Source organism: Macaca nemestrina, chromosome 3 (genome assembly GCF_043159975.1).
Source record: "Macaca nemestrina isolate mMacNem1 chromosome 3, mMacNem.hap1, whole genome shotgun sequence".
In the NCBI taxonomy this organism is placed as follows: Eukaryota; Metazoa; Chordata; class Mammalia; order Primates; family Cercopithecidae; genus Macaca; species Macaca nemestrina.
In genome coordinates this window covers 30,274,190-30,288,567 of record NC_092127.1, presented here as the reverse complement: position 1 = coordinate 30,288,567, position 14,378 = coordinate 30,274,190, and positions in this window count along the sequence as shown.

Genomic DNA, 14,378 nt, shown 5'->3' with positions numbered 1-14,378 from the left:
GACCTCAGTTACTACTGGAAGTCCAAGTCCAAGCCTTCAAGGTCAACCTTCATTACTCCGACCCTTTTTCCCAGGGGTTTCAGAACATTCCCTCATCTGACTCATGCTCCCACACCTCTGTGACCCTCAGTCGTTCCTCTGAGCCTCTGGAACGCAGAGTGTGTCATCAGTACAACTTCCTGTCTTCGTTCTCATCTGGGAACGTTTCCTTCACCTTCTTGTTTAACTCTGAGCTTTCCCATGCAGCCACTATTACCCATATGTGGCTGTCGAGCACTTGAAATGTGACTAGTCCAGACTGAGATGCGGTATCAGCATAAAACACATACTGGATTTTGAAGACTTCATAGGAAAAAAGGAAATGAAAATATCTTGAAGGATACTTAGGTGGGTATAAGATTCTGTGCCGGAGCCGGGCGCGGTGGCTCAAGCCTGTAAACCCAGCACTTTGGGAGGCCGAGACGGGTGGATCACGAGGTCAGGAGATCGAGGCCATCTGGCTAACACGGTGAAACCCCGTCTCTACTTAAAAAATACAAAAAATTAGCCGGGCGTGGAGGCGGGCGCCTGTGGTCCCAGTTACTCGGGAGGCTGAGGCAGGAGAATCGCGTGAACCCGGGAGGCGGAGCTTGCAGTGAGCCAAGATCGCGCCACTGCACTCCAACCTGGGCGACAGAGTGAGACTCCTTCTAAAAAAAAAAAAAAAAAAAAAGATTCTGTGCCGGCCGGGCGTGGTGGCTCGCGCCTGTAATCCCAGCACTTTGGGAGGCCGAGGCGGGCGGGTCACCTGAGGTCAGGAGTTTGAGACCAGCCTGGCCAGCATAGCGAAACCCCATCTCTACTAAAAATACAAAAAATAGCCGGGCTTGGTGGCGGGCACCTGTAATCCCAGCTACTCAGTAGGCTGAGGCAGGAAAATCACTTGAACCCAGGAGGCGGAGGTTCCAGTGAGCTGAGATTAGTAATTAACTAGGCCTATTGCACCACTGCACTCCAGCCTGGGCAACAAGAGTGAAACTCCATCTCAAAAAAAAAAAAAAAAAAAAAATCTATGCTGTCAGTTCTTTTCTTGTAGCCCTTCAAAAATCTGGCTGTCACTTCCTTTTGGCCTCCATGGTTTCTCATGACAATATGTTGTCTATATTGTATTAAGTAAAATACATTATTAAATTGTTTACCTATTTCTGTTTGTTTTAAAGAAATGTGGCTAGTAGAAAATTTAAAATTATATATGTGGTTCACATTGTATTACTATAAGATAGTGCTGCTTTGGATAGGTGTGATGGCTCGTGACTATAATCTCAGCACTTTGGGAGGTTGAGGCAGGAGGATTGCTTGGGGCTAGGAGTCGAGACCAGCTTGAGCAACAGAGTGAGACTCTGTCTCTACAAAAAAATAGCCCATGCCATTCTGTAGTCCTAGCTACTTGGGGGGCTGAGATGGGAGGATTGCTTGAGCCCAGGAGATTGTGGCTGCAGTGAGCTATGATTGTGCCACTGTGTTCCAGCCTGGGTGACAACAGAGCAAGACCCTGTCTCAACAACAACGACAACAACAGCATAGGGCTGCTCTAACTGAGGTCTGGCTGCCCCTGAAGGCTTAGCTCCTTCAGAAGCCCTCTCACATGGTGGCTGGTCCCTTCCTCATGCCCTCTGTTCAGACAAGGCCTAGAGGTGGGGCAGGTAGCTCCTGGCTCCCCGTTGTTCTTTCCAAGCCATTGGTCATAGTAGTTCCTAAAACAGTTTTGATCTTCTGAAACTCATGCCATCAAACTAGACCTGCCTTTACCTCTTCACATTGCAATTCTCTACCATTCTCCTGGTTACTCCTTCCCCTCTTATTGATGATCTTAGTCTCCAGTTCACTGTTGTTCTCACCATCATGAGTCTGGGCATCATTTTTGTCATTGGTATGCCCCTAGATAATCCATCAACACCCTGGCCTCTCTGTTCACTGTTTTCCTCACTTTTAATGACATGTCCTCTATCCCACCTCAGCCATCTGCTTTAATGGTCATATCTTTGTCATCGCCTATGGTTTCACAACCTCCAAAATCTTAATTTTAGCATCCCATTCTTTGAATTCTCTCTCTTATATTTATAGCTTATTTCCTCTAGGCTCCCCATTTCAACACTTTTTTGTTGTTGTTGAGGTATTGCTATGTTGCTTAGGCTGGAGTGCAGTAGTGTGATCATAGCTCACTGTAGCCTTGAACTCCTGGGCTCAAGCAATCCTCCCACCTCAGTTACCTGAGTAGCCAGGATTACAGGTATGCACCACCATGCCCAACTCAACAATTTATTGATTCCACTGGTACTTCCAATTAATTGATTCTATCAGCTTCTCACTTATGCATCTTAGAGTCTATGGTTCATCATTGCAATGGCTCCTTGCATATATCTTTAAGACCCTTGTATCTCTCCCCCTTTCCTTAGACCTTCTGGCAAACCTCTGAACCTGACTAAATTCAACTCTCCCCTAACATCTATAACCAAGCAGCTACCATGGCCAGAAAACAACAACAACAACACAACAATAACAACACCTGAACTAGTCTCAGTCTAAATTTATGACATCAAACCTTGAGTGCTCCCTGGCATGGCCTGTTAGTTTTGCAAGATATCCTCTTTACACTCTCATTTTTCTCCACCTTCACTGGCCACCAATATTACATTACAACTGATACTTTCCTTTCTATTGAACTGCAAAAGTATAAATAATCAGAGGAAAACATCTACTCCTTCCCATCACTGAGTCAGTCCACTTTATATGCAACTATATATATTCTCTATTTTCATTTCACATATAATGGGTGAATTGACCCTACTCTTAGCTACAACCAATTTCTCTACTGTGCACCATATTTTATTCTTTCTCAATTCCTACAATTCTTTCTCTGTCATTTATTATATTTCCTTTGGTCTACTGGATTGTTCTCATTAGCAGGCAATATGATACAATCTTTGCCTTCTAATTACTGCTTGGATCTTCTGCTCCCCTCTGTAGCAGAACTCCTGGAAAGACTTGCCTATCCTCTCCGCCTTCACTTCACTGCATAGTCTCTCCAGGACCCTTTCTAGCAGATATTCAAGTCCACCAGTCCAGAGCCATTGTCAATGTCAGTAACAATGTCTACATGCCCTCTTCTTCTTTTTTTTTGAGATGGAGTTTTGCCCTTGTTGCCCAGGCTTGAGTGCAATGGCGCGATCTCAGCTCACTGCAACCTCCACCTCTCAGGTTGAAGTGATTCTCCTGCCTCAGCCTCCCAAGTAGCTGGGATTACAGGCATGCACCACCATGGCCAGCTAATTTTGTATCTTTTGTAGAGATGGGGTTTCTCCTTGCTGGTCAGGCTGGTCTTGAACTCCCGACCTCATGATTCGCCTGTCTCAGCCTCCCAAAGTGCTGGGTTTACAGGCTTGGACCACCGCGCCTGGCCTACATAGCTTCTTCTAATGTTCATTTCTCAGTCATCTTCACTGAACTTTTAGCAGCATTTGATCCAGCTGCTTATTCCCTTTTGGAACACTGTGTTCCCTTGGCTTCCAGGGCTCCATTTTCCTGGTTTTCTTTTTCCCTCCCTGGTTGCTCCTTCTCAGCCTCTTTTGCTGACTCCTCCTCCTCGTTCTCACTTTCAAATGCTGGAATGCCCACAGACTCAGGCTTTAGACTCTTGTTTTCTTTTCTACACTTATTTTCTCCTAGATGATCTCACACAGTTTTATGGTTGAAAAGATCTATATATATGCTGAAAATTCTCAGATTTACTTCCCCAACCTAGGACATTCTGAAATTCTAAATGCATAAATCAACTGTTCTTTCTATATATCTACTTGATTTCTAATGGGAACCCCCCAGCTTTATTAAGAAATAATTGACAAATAAAGCTATATACATATATATATAGTGTACAACATAATATTTTGATATATATGTACATTGTGATATGATTAAATCAATCTAATTAACTCGAATGGGGTTCTTGATTATTAAATATGCAACGCCAAACTCTTCATTATACTGCTCAAATCTCTTCCCCCTACAGTGGCTCATGTATTAGTAAATGGCATCACTATTCATCATGTTAGTTCTACAATTTCAACAACCTGGAATGAACTATCTTTTTTTCTCTCATGATCTGCATGCAAACCATCATCACCTCTTGTAGACTCTACCTTCAGAATATGTCCTTTCTAGCTGGGCACAGTGGTTCATGCCTGTAATTCCAGCACAAGCTGGAAATCAGCATGGGCCATGTAGCAAGACCCTATCTCTACAAAATATTTAAAAATTAGCCAGGCACGGTGACACATGCCTGTAGTCCTATCTACTTGGGAGGTTGAGGTGGAAGAATTGCTTGAGCCCAGGAGTTCAAGGTTACAGTGAGCTATGATTGCACCACTGCACTCCAACGTAGGTGACAGAGTAAGGCCCTATCTCTAAAATAAAAGAAAAAGACAAAACTTTATTTTCACCTTCCCCACCAGAACCTATCCCAAGTCATCATCTCTTTCCTGCAATAGTCTCTTGAGTTTTATTCTTACTCCCCTCTAATCTATTCTCTACACAACTGCCAGGTTGATCTGCTGACATGTAATCAGATCAAGTCACGACCTACTCAGAATCCCATGGTGACTTATCTCTAGTTTATTGTGGTGGCGATGTCTATTTGGGAAAACAGCATTGCACACAGCATTGCTTCCGATCAAGGAACTCACTTCACAGCAGATGAAGTGTGGCAATGGGCCCATGCTCGTGGAATTCACTGGTCTTACCATGTCTCCCACCATCTGAAGCAGCCGGCTTGATAGAACAGTGAAATGGCCTTATGCAGACTCAGCTGACACGGTGTCAGCACCTGCTAGGTGGCAATATCTTGCAGGGCTGGGCAAGGCGCCCTCCAGAAGGCTGTGTGTGCTCTGAATCAGCATCCAGTACATGTTGCTGTTTCTCCCATGGGCAGAATTTGCAGATCCAGAAATCAAGAGGTGGAAATGGGAGTGGTACCATTCACTATTACCCCTAGTAACTGACTAGCAAGATTTTTGCTTCCTATTCCTGAGAACTTACGGTCTACTGGCCTAGAGATCTTAGTTTCTTTTTTTTTTTTTTTTTTTTGAGACGGAGTCTCACCCTGTTGCCCAGGCAGAAGTGCAGTGGTGGGATCTGGGCTCACTGCTCCACCTCCTGGGTTCATGCGATTCTCCTGCCTCAGCCTCCCAGTGGCTGGGTTTACAGGTGCTTGCCACCACGCCCGGCTAATTTTTTGTATTTTCAATAGAGATGGGGTTTCACTGTGTTAGCCAGGATGGTCTCGATCTCCTGACCTCGTGATCCGCCCACCTCGGCCTCCCAAAGTGCTGGAATTACAGGCGTGAGCCACCGCGCCCGGCCGAGATCTTAGTTTCAAAGGGAGAAATGCTTCCACCAGGAGACATATTTATTTCATTGAACTGGGAGTTAAGATAGCTGCCTGGCTACTTTGGGTTTCTCATGCCTCTGAGTTGACAGGCGAAGAAGGGAGTTATAATGTTGACTAGGGTGATTCCTGATTACCAAGAGGAAATCTGACTGCTACTCCATAATGGAGGTAAGGAAGAATATGCCTGGAATACAGGTGGTCCCTTAGGGCATCCCTTACTTTTACCATATCCTATGATTAAGGTCAGTGGAAAACCATGACAACCCCTGCAAGGCAGGCCTCATAGTCCACACCCTTCCGAAATGAAGGTTTGGGTCTCCCCAGCATGTAAAGGACCACAACTAGCTAAGGTGCTTACTGAAGGTAAAGGGAATATAGAATGGTTAGTGGAAGAAGGTAGTTATAAAACCATGACCATATAACCAGTTACAGAAATAGAGACTGTAATTGTCATGAGTATTTCTGCCTTATATTTGTGTGTGTGTGTATGTGTGTGTATTAAGCAAATACCTTGTTTTATTCCCTTACCATGTAACATAGGATGTATTGACTTCATCTCATAATATTTAAGTATTGCTGATTCTAAATCCTAGTATTTAAGCTACAGGATATTAAGGAAAATAGTAAACACCGCACAAGGACTTTATCTCCTGTTCTGGAGAAGAGGTTCATGTGTTTTGGTTGGATGTAGGATAGTTATACCATGTTAGGAAGAATTATGGCCTTGTTATCGCCCTTACTTGAAGATTAAGTATTGTTTGAGGAGATGCATATGGGTTCAAATTGACAAGGGGTGATTTGTGATGATTATTTTTAAATGTCAACTTGACTAGGCCATGGGGTGTGTAGGCATTTGGTCAAACAAATGTGTGTGCCTGTGAGGGTGTTTCTGGACAAGATTAGCATTTAAACTGATAGACTGAGTAAAGCAGATTGCCCTCCATAATGTATATGGGTCCCTCCAAACAGCTGAAGTCCTGAATAAAACAAAACGGCTGACCCTCCTGTGAGTAGGAGGCGATTCCTCCTGCCTGACTACCTTCGAGCTAGGACATTGATATTTTTTCTGCTTTGAACGGAAACACCAGCTCTTCTTGGATCTTGAGGCTATGGCCATCAGACTGGAACCACACCATGGGTCTTCTGCATCTGCAGCTTACAGAGTGCAGGTCTTGGAACTTGTCAGCCCCTTAATCACATGAACCAATTCCTATATGCATGTGTGTGTATGTGTGTGTGTGTGTGTGGTGTGTGTACATACATATCTGGTTGATTCTGTGTCTCTGCAGAACCTTGATGTGCTTACAATGAAATATTCCACCCATGGACTAAAAGGCTGTCATGACCAGGCTTCCACATGCTTCTCCAATGTCTGACGTCTTCTCCTTGTTCACTCTGTCCTGCCACACAGGCCTTCTTTCTTAAACAGGTCATTGACTTCCCCATCTCGGGGCCTTGACATCTGCTCTTCCCTCAACCTAGAATGCACTTCCTCCATATCTTTTTAGTGCTTTGTTTTTCATCTTCTTGTGGTCTTTATTAAAGAGTCCCTTCCTCAGAGATATTGCCTAACCACCTTATCCCAAATAGTACCCTGTATCATTCTATCCCCTCTGTGTTGTTTCTTCTCCTTAGCTCTTACCACTTCCTTACATGATATTATGTTTGTTGAAATATTTGTTTATTTGTTCATTTTTTATTATACTAGCATGTCATTCCCATGGAGTAAAGACTTCATCTCTCTTGTTTTCCTTGGCTAAAGTGACCCCTTTCAGGGAGGCTCTGAGATATTTACTCCCTTCTTATTTCTTGACATCTGTTGGTCATGAAGGTTACAACTTTTTTATACCAAATGATAACTTTTATAGCCAATCCAGTTCAAGTGTATAAACACAATCATTGCCTCCTAGCAATACATTTTGTAAAAGCCAATTAAACACTGTTATAGATGATGTAATTCCCTGGCTCTCATTCCCCCAGCTGCTCTCCCATTTAAGTCATTAAACTGACTATGTTAAACTTTTGAACAATTTCTCTAATACAGAATTAATCAATTGCTCCCAAGCAAGTTCGTTGCAATACCCAGTCAGCTGCCAAAGAAGCATGTGAAAAGATACCAAGCCTGGAAGATAACTGCGTTCAAAGATACTTCCCAGTGTTTTCTTGTGACAACTTATTCGTTTATTTTTACTTTAAAATTTATGTCAACCACTTTGCGTTGGAAAAAAATAACCCATGGGCTCTGCTATTAGTGATGTGAACCTGAGTCCACATCTGCAATTTCAATGCCACATGACCTTGGCCAGTTTTGAACATCGCTGATATTCAATTCCTCGTTTCTAGAAATGGAATAACAATACTATCTACTCACAAAGATGTTTGGATGACTGTCTGGCATCATTTGTAGGGAAAATTGTTTGAGAAAGTTTAGAGCAAGGTAGAAATATTTGCTGTTAACTAATATGTGTGTGGGACATAGTAGGAGCTCAAAATATTTTCCAAAGATGAATAAACAAAGTCATGTTTGTTATGTTCCTTTTGATGACATATGGATGATGGCGGTGCTGATTTAAGATGGGATTAACCGAGGATAGATGAGGGGCTATTTTACTGAAGTCTTGTTATTCTTTGTCTGCTTTCATATCTGTTCAATCCCACTGCCATTTTAAATCATCCAGAGCTAAACTGGAGGCGAGGGGAAATATTTATTTGCAGTAGACCTGTCAATTCTCTAGGTAGCAAAGAAAGGGCAAAATGAGCTATCTCTCTCTCTCACACACACACACACACACACACACACACACACACACACGCATAGTATTCAATTATTATCTCACATTTCATTGATTTATAAGAATATATATACATATTAAATCTACCTCATCTATCTATCATCTATCAATCTATCTGAAACCCACAGATAGTTGAACAAAGATAATAATTCAAAAAAACAAAATTCCAAAAAGAACAAGTGTTCATCATGTGTTTGTGTCAGGATTTCAATTTAATACAAGGGCTGAAGAAATGGATTACATCATTGTCTATATTTGATTTTCTTTTGCTGTCAGTGAGGGTCCCATGCTTCATCCTGATTTTCCTACCCCCTTCATTATTGATGTTATGGCTCTGTTTTCTGCTTTGCTGTTGTTTTGTAAGCTTGCTGTTTTCTGTCACTCTGATTGAGAGCATAAGCCACCATTTGTCAAAAAATCTACTCAAGTTATTTTGTCAAATGTCAATCTCTTCCCCTTGAACTTTATTAAACACACACACACACACACACACACACACACACACACACACTTCTCCAAAGAACCTTAAATATATATTTAGTTCAGAGTAGTAGGGACCCCAAATCACGAAATCATAGTCCTTTGTGACTCACTATGACAAAGATGTGAAACTATTTTTGAATTTTACCTGAGGTCAGAGAAGTTTTCAGCATGACACATACACACACACAAAAAAATCCCTAAGAATCTGAAAGTGGACAGCCATCGGATAGAGAAACAAACTGTCTGAAGAACTGAGAGTCCTGCACAACCTCCACGCAAACAACACTGAGTGGCAAAGCAGGGCCTGCTTGGTGATGCACCAAGTGATGCTTGGTGATGAGGGTCTTTCCAGCCATTTGTAGATAGACATGGTGGAATACAGAAATCACATTTTATTTCCAGTCTTGACACTCACCTGAAAAATGAAATCCTTTGCAAGACAATGGGGATTTGGAACTGACCAGTAATAGAGTTTGAAATGGCTCTTCCAAAACAACTTTATCACTTTAACAGATAAGATACGCTGCTACTGAGGAGCCTGGCATGCATGCACTGGAAACCCTCGGCTTCATTTTGCTCACTTCCCTTTGCAGCTGGCCATATTTATACTTGTTATCAAGGGGGACAAGTACCATCTAGCTCTGTTATTTGAGTTTATAACTAAAAAAGCAGGCTATGAAGCTTTCTTTTCTTGGTGGGAATAGAGATGCCCTAGAGTACTATAGGTCAGCACTGAGAGCTCTCTGGAAACAGCTTAAAACACCACTGGAAAGCTTGGTGAGTTTTATCTGCCTCGAAGGTTCCCCAATTATATAAATGTTCATCTCATGGGCCATATTTAGAGTGTGCATGCTCCAAAAAATATAAAATAAATGGAGGGCCCTCATTGCAGAATTATGAAGAACTCATATTAAATGTTGCCAGTTTCACATTCTGTCACGCTGTCCTCCTTGGGATGGGAGTGCTATAGAGGAGGTAGCCATCTGGTCCCTGTGATCATGACAGATGAAAACTGAGTATGTTGTATTTCTAAACCTCAAAGGGAAGAACTTGGTCTTTCTGCTACTTGATTAGAATGTTAAGATCTGGACTTTGACTGACATGATGGCAAAAGCTCTGAATATACAAGGGCTGATATTTTAAGACATTATATATTCATCGAATCCATAAATACTCACTGGATGTCTTCCTCGTGCCATGGCAGTAGACTTGGGGGACAGTCACGTTTCCTGCTTTCATAAATCTTACAAAATATTACTTTCAAATCAAAGACATCAGAGGTGATATTCCTGCTTCTGTACTAGTGTGGTCTTTCAAACATAGTATGTACAAATATAGAGATTATAATGATGGGCTGCCAGTTAGTTTTATTTCTAAATCTTAATAACATCTAGTTGATTGTTGGAACTTGGATATAAAAAGTTAATTAGAAAGCAACTGCTAACCAATTCATCAATTACCTGCAATTACTAATGGGATAGAAGTCTATGACTGTTGATTTAAACAAAAAGCATAATTTTAGTGAACCATTATTATGGAGTATATAGCTATTAATATAATTTATTAATTACCCTTAAACTGAAAGTTAGAATGTTTAATTTCTTTGCAGGAAATTCACTTTTGATTCAAAATCTTTTAAAAAATGACATGCAGTACAACTTAATATAGAAGAATAACATGAATATATCTGCCCCTTCTGGTCCATTTATCCCACTTTGTAGTCTGCTGATTTTCTAGATGTTTTAATGTGATTTGTCTCACTCATTCTTTCAAACAAAATTTTGTAATTGTTGTGCCATTTGCATATTCATCTCCCATCTTCTAAGCTAACGTTAGTCTTCTTTCATTTACTCAGTTTCCAGAACTGAATTTGTGCAGATGGTCTGGAAGTAGTAGCTCAGGTGGCTCATAGAATTTGATGCGAAGGAGATTATGGGTGTCTGACATCTGCATTGGCCAGAAAATTTGCAGAGGGACATAATCAGTGATCATTAGTTTGGAGGAAATTAAGAAAACAGATTCAGAATCTAAAATAAGACTTTGTCACTTACAAAGAACTGCAGGGAGGAAAGAAAGAAGTGCTTACTAGCCAGTAACTTGGAAACATCACACCCCAGGTCCTCCTCGGATCAAAATGGCAGGCTCTCCTTTAGGTACAAGTCAAATCTAAGCCCCTTTCTGAGAATTGCCTTGTCCCCAGGAGGGGAGAAAGGGCCTCCTCATAGCACACAGGTAGAAGAAACTTTGTAATACTCAGCAGGGGAAAGGGAACTGATTTAAGTTAGCCTACTTCAGAAAGCCTATTTGAAAGGGAATACTGCTTATTTGAAAAAAAAAATTACTTTTTTTAAAAAAATAGCAAAATTATAATGACATACCATTGTATTGAGATTTCAACTTTAACTCCTGCATGTAGTGTTTTGTTATTATGAAGGGCTTCCTTTCAGCACTAGGCTTTTGGGGGAAAAATTACCTAGTGGTATCTGATATTTTGTGTAGTGCAAATGTCAGTCTACCACGTATCTCGTGCCCTCCAAGCTTCTGTGAATTAGCTTTCCTTTAGTGCTTAAATGAAAGGGTCTTGAGCCTTCCTTTACAGACAAAGTCCACAGTGGAGCTATAGAGGGTATAAATAGCCAAGAGCACTTCAGCTGGTGGAGACTCAGGGAAACAGGAGCAGTAGTAGGTATGCATGTCCTTCACTAAATGTTGTATTCTAGGAAACTGCAAGGACATCTAGCAAGATGGGATGGGAGAGGGACCTCAGCTGCCAGACTCATGCTTATTAAGCTGCATAGTTGGGGAAGCACTAGTCTTTTCCCTGTTGTGGCCAGGGAAATCGTATAATAACAATACAATGATGCAGAGTCTTGAGTCCAGCCTTATCCTGAGAGTTCAGTGTTTACAACTGGGGTAGCATTAACCTTTTCTTTGCTATGGTCAGGGGCCTGGTGTTCAAGCCTTGTGATTATAGTAATGCACCACATAATGATGTTTCTGTCAACTACAGACCATATATATGACAGTGGTCCCATAAGATTATAATAGCATATTTGTACTATACCTTTTCCATGGTTAGATACACAAATATTACCATTGTGTCTCAATTGCCTGCAATATTTGGTATAGTAACCTGCTGTATGAGTTTGTAACCTAGGTGTGTGGTAGGCTGTAGCATCTAGGTTTGTGTAAGTACACTCTATGATGTTTGCATAATGATGAAATCACCTAATGATGCATTTATCAGAATGTATTCGTCATTAAATAATGCATGACTGTCCAGCTGTATAATGTGGCAAGACAGCAGTGGGATTTGCGACATCATCTTTTTATGGCTAGGGAAACATCTGCTCTTTGGTGGCATCATTAGAGGGCTGGGGTCCAAGCTTGTTGATGAGACTTGATTGCTTTCAGCACAGGGCCATAGCTGGATTCCATGGAGATCTGCAGAAAGCCAGCTCCCGCTCTGAGAGACCAGCTGCAGTAATCAATTTGGACAACTCTTACCTTACAAGTAGAAGAGGTTTGGTCAGCAACTTAGGGAAAACAATATGCAGGAAATGAGCATTTCCCCTTTGTTCGTACCTCTTGCCCCACCCACATATGACAGAAAACCCTTGTAATGTGACTAAAGTTTTGCCAATGGAATATGAGTAGAAGTGGCCGTTGACACTTGTTGCTATGGGTCTTAAGACTAGAGGAAAACAGAATATTTCACTGCAAAATATCCTTCTTTGGCATACTTTGAGACGATATTGGAAAAAACTACAGGCAGAAATAGCTCTTAAAAGCTGCGTTTTTGTGGGGAGTGGGATTTAATTCTATAGAGAAATCCCACCTTAGTGAGGTAAACAATGAAGTGAATAGCAGAGGCAAACAGATTTTCTCTGAGACCCCTCACCTGGGTCTAGGAAAGATGAACACACACAAAAAAAGGGGACTAAAAGTTTGCCTTTTTTTTTTTTAGACAGATTCTTGCTCTTGTCGCCCAGGCTGGAGTGCAACGGCACGATCTTGGTTCGTTGCAACCTCCGTCTCCCAGGTTCAAGCAATTCTTCTGCCTCAACCTCCTGAGTAGCTGGGACTACAGGCACGTGCCACCATACCCGGCTAATTTTTGTATTTTTAGTAGAGACGGGGTTTCGCCATCTTGGCCAGGCTAATCTCAAACTCCTGACCTCATGATCTGCCCGCCTCAGCCTCCCAAAGTGCTGGGATTCCAGCCTGGCCAGGTCCAGCGTTTTTACAGTTCTGACAGAGAAAGCTTTCCCACAGGCTACTGTCTATTCTTTCTGAGGGCTGCTCCCTGTGAGGCTTCATCTGCATAAGAAGACAGCCTTTCCTCACCACACTTTTCCTTCTTTCGCCCACATCCTGTCTTGCAGGCTCTACACCCCTATTCCTTTCTGGACAGTGTAGAAATTTCAGTCATCTGACCCCTACTTTGAGTTTCGTACCTTGTATATTTGTGGTGTTATGACGTCTATTGACTTTTGTCCATAGTTCCTTTCTTGTAACTCCCATAGCCCTTCTTACAGTCTTTTGTTATTATGTTGGGTGTGTTAGGCCTCAGGGACAGGCCTCCGATCTTCTACTGCCCTCCCTACCTAGCTCAAGGCAGGACTCTAAGGTTTCCCCACCTTTCCGATTGTGGGTCTTAAGGCCCTCCCATGGAGGGTCCACCCTATACCCTGTGGGGAAGGAATACTGACAACGTGAAGCTTCCATGAAAACCCGAGAGGACAGGGTTCAGTGAGCTTCCGGAGAGCTGAACATACGGAGGTTTCTGGAAGGCGGCACACTGGGGAGGGCATGAAAACTCCATACCCTTCCTCTATACCTCACCCTATCCATCAATTCATGGTATCCTTTTTGACATTCTTTATAATAAATTGATACACACAAATAAGTGTTTCCCTGACTTCTGTGAGCTGCTCCAGCAAATTAATCAAACTCAAAGAATCCCAACTGGAAGACTTTTGGTCAGAAGTTCTGGAGGCCTGGATTTGCAATTGGTGTGGCGTAGAGAGCAGTTCTGGGGACCGAGCCTTTGAATTGTGGGATCTGACACTATCTCCAGGTCAGTGATGTCTGGACTGAATTAGAGGACACCTCGCTGGTGTCCGCTGCTTGGAGTGTGGAGAAAAAACCACCCTACATTTGGTCACAGAAGTCTTCTGGGCTGAAGATTATTGTGGTATGAGAGTAGAGGAGAACATGGTTAGAGTTTTCCCTACACAGCATTGCTCCTGGGTCCATATGCATGTTAACAAATTTGTATACCTTTTTCCTGTTAATCTGCCTTTTATTTGAGAGGTGTTCCAGGTAGGAATTTATGAGGGTCGAAAAAAGAAATTATATTTTTTCCTCCCCTCCAGGACATTGGGCTACCTCATTCCTCTTCCCATCAGATTATGGAACCAGGTTATGGTCATGACTCAGCTTTGATCAAACAGATGACAAAGCCTTTAGAGAGAACGACAAGATTAAAGGAATCAGGGCCCATGAATAGCTGTGCAGAGGAGGATGTCCTGCTGTAAACCAAAAATAAAATCCTAAGCCCCCCAGCCAACTGAATGGACCCCTCCTCTCAGCCAAGCGCATTCTAGAGTAAACCTGAGCACTGGTTCAGGGCATGATGGAAATGCAAATGAGGCATAATGAGACAAGCCTCATTATAC